The sequence below is a fragment of the Balaenoptera borealis genome, assembly GCF_965194805.1.
Source record: "Balaenoptera borealis genome assembly, chromosome: 19".
NCBI classification, from domain to species: Eukaryota; Metazoa; Chordata; class Mammalia; order Artiodactyla; family Balaenopteridae; genus Balaenoptera; species Balaenoptera borealis.
This window is the reverse complement of record NC_138878.1, coordinates 27,197,629-27,204,249: the sequence shown is the minus strand read 5'-3', so window position 1 is coordinate 27,204,249 and position 6,621 is coordinate 27,197,629. Positions and strand designations below refer to the sequence as shown.

Below are 6,621 nucleotides of genomic sequence, written 5' to 3'. Positions count from 1 at the left end.
TTCTTTTCTCCCCTCCCTTCATCCTGGCGAGCACTGAAGGAAAGGAGGCTGGACCCCCTGGGTTCTAAGTCTCCTCCTGCACAGGGAGCATCTCCTGCCTATCCTGTCCCATTCCTTCTTAGTCTCCAGGGAGGCAGGGAGAGCCGAACTCAGCCCGGGGTCTACTGGCGCGACCCGGGTATGCCAACCCTCATCCCTTCGCCTCAGTGTCGCGTCCACGAAAGGGGCGAGCGCTCCCCGCGTCCCTTGGTGCCATCTCTGGGTGTCCTCCGCACAGGTGGCTGAGCTCCAAGAGGCGCAGGACGCGGGCCCTGCAGGAGCGCGTGTGCTGCCCCCGCCCATCCTGCGCTCGCGCCCGCGCCGGGGCAGTGAGAACCCACGTGATTTCCCGGCAGAGGCAGCCGGCTCCCCGCACCCGCCGCCAGGCTGCTCTCCGCGCCTACTTTCAGTTTCGTGCGGAGCGCGGCGAAGCCGGGAGCGCAGCTGGGAGCGCAGCCGGTGAGTGCCCACCACTTCGCGGGGCAGCGGGACCCGGCTGGGGCGAGCGGCGCAGGGAGGTTCGGGGTGCAGACGCCGCGCGGAGTGGGGAGGAGGGGATGCCAGAGGACTCTGGAGCTGGACGTACCCATGGCCAGGTAGCTGACCTGATGGATGGTCGGGGCCACGGACGGCTGGGCTGATGACCGGGTGGGCAGATGGGGCGCCGGTGGCGGGGCAGCGCTCAGCCTGCCACCCTGCAGAGTTTGGGGGATGAGTTTCGAGCCGCAGAGGAAAGCAAGTCTGGGTCACCCGGGTTGGGTTTCGGGACCCGGCTGCGTTCCCGCTCCCTCCCATTCCTCCCCACCTTCGCACCGCTCCTGTCACCTGGAGCTTCAACTTCTAATTGCCTTTTAAAGAATTCAAGTCCCGCTGCTCACTGCGTGGGACTTTTTAGCCTAAAAGAGCTTTTTGTGATGGACAATTCCAAACAGGTGCAAAAGTAGAAGGACTAGGGGCTCCCTGGAGGCAGCAGTGGTTAAGAATCCGCCTGCCAGTTCAGGGCACACGGGTTGGAGTCCTGGTCGGGGAGGATCCCACATGCGGCGGAGCAACTGAGCCCGTGCGCCACAGCTACTGAAGCCCACGCGCCTAGAGCCCGTGCTCCGCAGCAAGAGAAGCCACCGCAATGAGAAATCCGCGCACCGCAACAAAGAGTAGCTCCCGCTCGCTGCAACTAGAGAAAGCCCGCGCGCAGCAACAAACGCAGCCTAAATAAATAAATAAATAAAAATAATAAATAAAAGTAGAAGGAATAGAATTAGGTTGAGCTGTACAAATATGTCAGTTTTGATATAACCAAGCCCCACGTAACCGCCACTTAGGCTTCAACAGTCATCACCCCAGACCAGCCCAGTTTCGTCCCAACCACACTTCATTTTGAAACAAATGGCAAACAGACGTAACAGCATCTCAACCGAACTTTCCCACAATGTACTAAAATAAGGAGTTTTTAAAAAGACATAACCACAGTACCATCAGCATAACTTTAAACATTTTAACAGTAATTCCTTAATGTCAGATCTCCACAGACTATTCCTGATGAACCGTTTTAACCTCATAAGTAATAGGTGAATACAAGGGTGCCCTTTTGTTTACATGGGTGTCGTTTTGCTACTTGCTTTTTGCGTTTCCAAGTCGTTTTCAGCCATTTTCTCACCCGGGGGGCGAGGACCTGGAGTTTGCTGGGACGGCCGTTGGGGAGGTTCAGGGAGGCCCCCCACCTTCAGCACCATTTGCATCCATTTTATACGTTGGGATTCTTATGTTTCCTTTTTAAGAGGTAGGGGGTTCTGCAGGCTTCAAAAGCAGTTTGAAAAGCAGCACTTCCCAGCCTCCCAGACCTGGGGATGGCAGGAGGTCGGGTGCACCCCGGGCCCGTACATGGAGCCTCATCCCTCCAAATTGCTTTTCTTTCTAAGAAGCAGTAAGCTCAGAAAACACTAGGCTTGGTCTCTTACCAGAGAACAGAGGCGGGGTAAATATGATTTCATGGTGCATGCAGGCCTCCCATCCAGCGTGCTTTCCTCAAAACTTACCGATAGCACCGACTGGTCATTGGTTATGCCCACCTGCCTCCCCTCCAAAGCACAGCACCAGGACTTCCCTGGTGGCACAGTGGTTAAGAATCCGCCTGCCAATGCAGGGGACACGGGTTCGACCCCTGGTCCGGGAAGATCCCACATGCCGCGGAGCAACTAAGCCCGTGCGCCACAGCTACTGAGCCTGTGCTCTAGAGCCCGTGCTCCGCAACAAGAGAAGCCACCACGGTGAGAAGTCCACGCACCCCAATGAAGAGTAGCCCCCGCTCTCCGCAACTAGAGAAAGCCTGCACAGCAACGAAGACCCAATGCAGCCAAAACAGAAACAAAAACAAAAAAACAAAGCACAGCACCAGCTTGATTGGAGCCTGGCATGGGAGGCAGAAGGACCAGGGCTCTCAGCACCTTGAATTTGCTTGGTGACCATGGACTATTTTATCTCTCAGAACCTCGGTTTCTCATCTGTAAAATGGGGATGATAACATGTCCTTCAAAGTGTGTTTCATGGGTTGGATGAGATGAGGTATCCCTGTGCATGGGCAACCTCAAGGTACCGCACCAGCATGAGGAGTGATGGGTCCTTGATGAAAGCAGACAAGCGGAAGGGGAAGTTCTTTGGAAGAGTTTCCCAATATGCTTAGCCTTATTCCTCCACCAGATACAGAGGTGCCTGGATGTTTGTAGGGCCAAGTCAGTCTCCTTACACCCAACACATATACCCACCTCCCCTCTGAGAAAAATTCAGCCAAATTACTTAGTATGTCTTCCCCTGTCTGTTATGGATTGAATTGTGTCCCTGAAAAAGATACGTTGAAGTCCTAACCCCTCTACCTCAGAATGTGGCTTTATTTCGAAAAAAGGTCGTAGCAGATGTAATTAATTAAGATGAGGTCATGCTACAGTAAGTGGGTCCTTAATTCAGTATGAATGGTGTCCTTATAAGAGAGGAGGCCAGCATAGGAAAATAGAGACACACGGGGAGAAGACAGCCATGTGACACAGGCAGGGATTGGAATGAGGTATCTACAAATTAAGGAGGTCCAACGACTGCCCAGAAACCACCAGAAGCCAAAAGAGGCATGGCAGGGCCCACCCCTAGAGGCTTCAGAGGGAGCATGGCCCTGCCCACACCTTGGTTTCAGGCTTCTGGCCTCCAGAACTGTGAGAGTATAAATTTCTTACATTTTAAGCCACTCAGTTTGTGGTTCTTTGTAGCAAAGCTAGGAAACTAATTTGCCATCCCAGAATCTTTCCTCTGCTTTCCACACAGAGTCCCACTAAGGATTAAGCAAATTAAATACAGGTGCAAATACTTTGTAAAAACTTTTTGGAGGCCTTCTAAGGATGTAAACTACGGGTTTTCTTTACGGGATCTATTTTTTGAGTGTTGCTGGTAGCCCAAAGTCTATCTTGGATGAAACTCAGTCTGCAGGGCAAACACCTAAATGATTTGAGAAGGAAACAAACAAACAAAAAGTCTGAAAAATTGATCAGTCTGACGGTTAGTGCAGGCTGTCTGGAGAAGGGAAGGCTTTTGGTCTCTCAGACCACCCTGAAGATCATATCTCTGCCATCCACTGCCCTTAAAACCAGGAGGAAGTGGTGAGGCAGGCAAGCACTTGGTTATATGTGGGACTTGTTACCCATAAAATAAGCATGCTTATGTAACCTGTATGCCATCTGGGGTTTCCTAGATCCTTGAGAGCCGGGTGAAATTGTCATGAACCCCCATTATGCTCCTTTGGGAGGCCCTAAGTATTCTCAAGCTCTCTGTGGATCTGGAAGGTGGAGATGAATGTCAGTGTAGTTCTTCTGGCCACCTCTGACCCCAGACTCTTCTGCTCTGTAGTCATCCTCTCTCACTAGTAGAGCAGGGCATGAAGCCAGTAGGTTTCCTGGGGTGAAAAGATGGGAGACCTGGGGAAACCTGAGTTCACTCGTTTACCCTGCCTGTTTCAACCCTGATTCTCTGTGATGGGACTCCTGCTACATCCTGTGAGTCACTCCAAAGTCTTCTGATAAATTCCCAGACACAGGAGTCTTTCCCAGAAAGGTTTTTAGCAGCCCTTCCGGCTGGGATGCCTCTGACATTTGGCAAAGGAGAACCTCAACGAACTTGAGGGAATGTTGAGTTCACACTCAGATGACCTCTATTCTCAGTTTGGTTTTCTTCCTTCCAGACTTTTTTCTATGTGTGTATATTCCTATCTTTTTTAATGGACTCATAACATAAAAACCAAAATGGAGTTACACTTTTTAAACTAAATAACGTGGAATTATGTATTAAAGGAAGATTAAATGCTATGATATCCTTTTTTTAATTGTTTAGTTTTTAGTAGCTAGTACATTCACATAGTACAATAATATAAAACAAATAAAAAGGTATGTGATGAAAAGTAAGTCTCCCTCACTCCCCAGTCTCCTGGCCACCTGATAACCCTTCCTGAAAACAACCAATGTTATCAGGTTCTTATGTCTCCTTCCAAAGACAGTCCAGGTGGGCACATGGAGATATATATATATATATATATATATATATATATATATATATATATATATATATGTATATATGTATATACATATATATATGTGTATATACATATATATATATACACACACACACACATATATATATATATCCCCTTCTCACAAATGGTAGTATACTGTATATAGTGTTTTTTATCTTGTTTTTTTAAATTTAATGTAATTTGGAAATCTTTCCACATCAAAACAAAACAAATCTGCCTTTTTTCTTTTTCTTTTTAACGGCTACATAGTATTTCAGTGCATGGTTGTTCCATAACTGATATAACTGTTGTTGGGCATTTAGGTTGTTTCTCATCTCTTGTTATTTCAATCAGTGCTGTAACAAATATCCTTGTTCAAGCATCGTTTTTGCCTACGTGAGAATAAATCTTTAGGGAAAACATCCAAGAGTGTGTTTGCAAGGTCAAGGGGAAAATATGCAGTTTGAGCTTTGATAAATCTGGCAAATTACCCTCCTTAAGTGTTGTACTAATTTTCACTCCCACCAGCATGTATGAGGAAGCCAGCTTCCCACCCCTTCCCCAACACGTGTTATCAAACTTCTCCATATTTGCAGATCTGGTAGACACGTAATGGTGTCCTATTTTTTTTTCATTTCTCTTATTATGAATGATTTTGGGCATCCTTTCAAATATTTAAGGCTCACTTATAGTTCCTTTTCCATAAACTGTTCATATCCTTTGCCTACTTTTCCATTGAGTTGTTGGTCTTTTTCCTATTGAGCTGTAAAAGCACTTTACAAATTAAGGAAATTAGCTCTTTGTAGTATGAGTATACTGTCATCTTAAGTGGCTGCATAGTTGTCCAAAGAATGGCTGAACCGTAATCTTTGTTAAACATTAAATTGGATCTTGTTTTCTCCTACTACATATGGACTGTTTCCTCTGTTTTATATAAAAAAAACAAGAGGTGACATTTTAATTCTTTCCATAGCCCTTCCCAGAATTCCTCTCAGGGAAGGAAGTATTTCTGGAAAAATACCTTGATAGGATTGGGGTGGGTGGGGCCTGTGTGCAAAGAGGTCAGCAGGGACCAGGACATGGGGGGGCGGGGCAGACTTGCGGCATGGAGCATGTATATGGGCTGGGAGTGCAATATTTGCTCCTGAAAAGAAGGAAGAAGGAGAGAGGAGAGAAGGGAGGATGAGGAGAAGGTGGAGAGAAGGTAGACCACACAGGAAGAAGACCCCCAGAAACTTCTTGGGGGTAGGATAGCCAAAGGGCATTTTCGCTAGGGTGATGCCCCTACTTCCCACGAGGTGGGTAACTGACAGCACAGACTCCAGCATGGGCTCCGCTCTGCAATCATTAACCCGCTCAGCACACATTTGCTGAGTTTCTACATGCCAGGCCCTGCACTAGGTACTGGGCTACAGCTAGGAGTACGACAGAGTCCCTGCCCCGGGGAGCTGATGTGCCAGCAGAAACAGACAGTACACAAGTACAAAAAGATGTGTGGTAGACCTCAGGTAGTGGCGACTATGGTGCAGGAAGACAAGGCAAGCAAAGGGGCAGGCATGCTGGGGGCAGAGGGAGGGTTGTGTTTGGAACAGAGAGGCCAGGCATGACCTTTTCATAAGGGGCTTTTGGGACAATTGAGGGGAGTGAGGCAGGGACTCATGAACCATGATGGTGCCTGGAGTGGAGAAGGGAGGGGAGGAGGGAAGGGAGGTGGAGGAGGAGGAAGGGAAGGAGGAGTTGATAAACTCACAGTTGTTAAAGCCTCTTATGAGTGAATTGTTTACCTGTAGCTTACCAAAGGGCTGGACCTGGAGCAGGAGCCCTCTGTCTGAGGAGCTCTGCCGGTGGGGAGGCTGTAAGCTTCCCCAGGCCATGGTATTTCAGGTGGCTGTCTGAGCCAGGTCATCTGTAGCAGGAAAGATGGCGCTGCCCAGGTTGACATCCAGCCTTGCGATGAACATCCTGGTGACCAGAGCTCTGCTCACAGTCTGGATGGTTTCCTTCAGCTCCATTCCCAATGTGGACTTCTAAAGCGA

The 6,621-nt window shown here is 48.6% G+C and overlaps 1 protein-coding gene across 2 annotated transcripts in view; it reads left to right on the top strand.

Annotated features, from left to right (window-relative positions):
• Nucleotides 1–396: 396 nt before the first annotated feature.
• The window catches only part of NLRC5 (NLR family CARD domain containing 5), a 90,382-nt gene continuing 84,157 nt past the window's right edge, over nt 397–6,621 (top strand). The window contains exon 1 of one of the 2 annotated variants that reach the window (XM_082366953.1): nt 397–498. The gene's annotated coding sequence lies outside the window, so the exon portion shown is untranslated. The remainder of the gene's footprint in view (nt 499–6,621) is intronic. The other variant, XM_082366954.1, reaches the window with a different exon arrangement.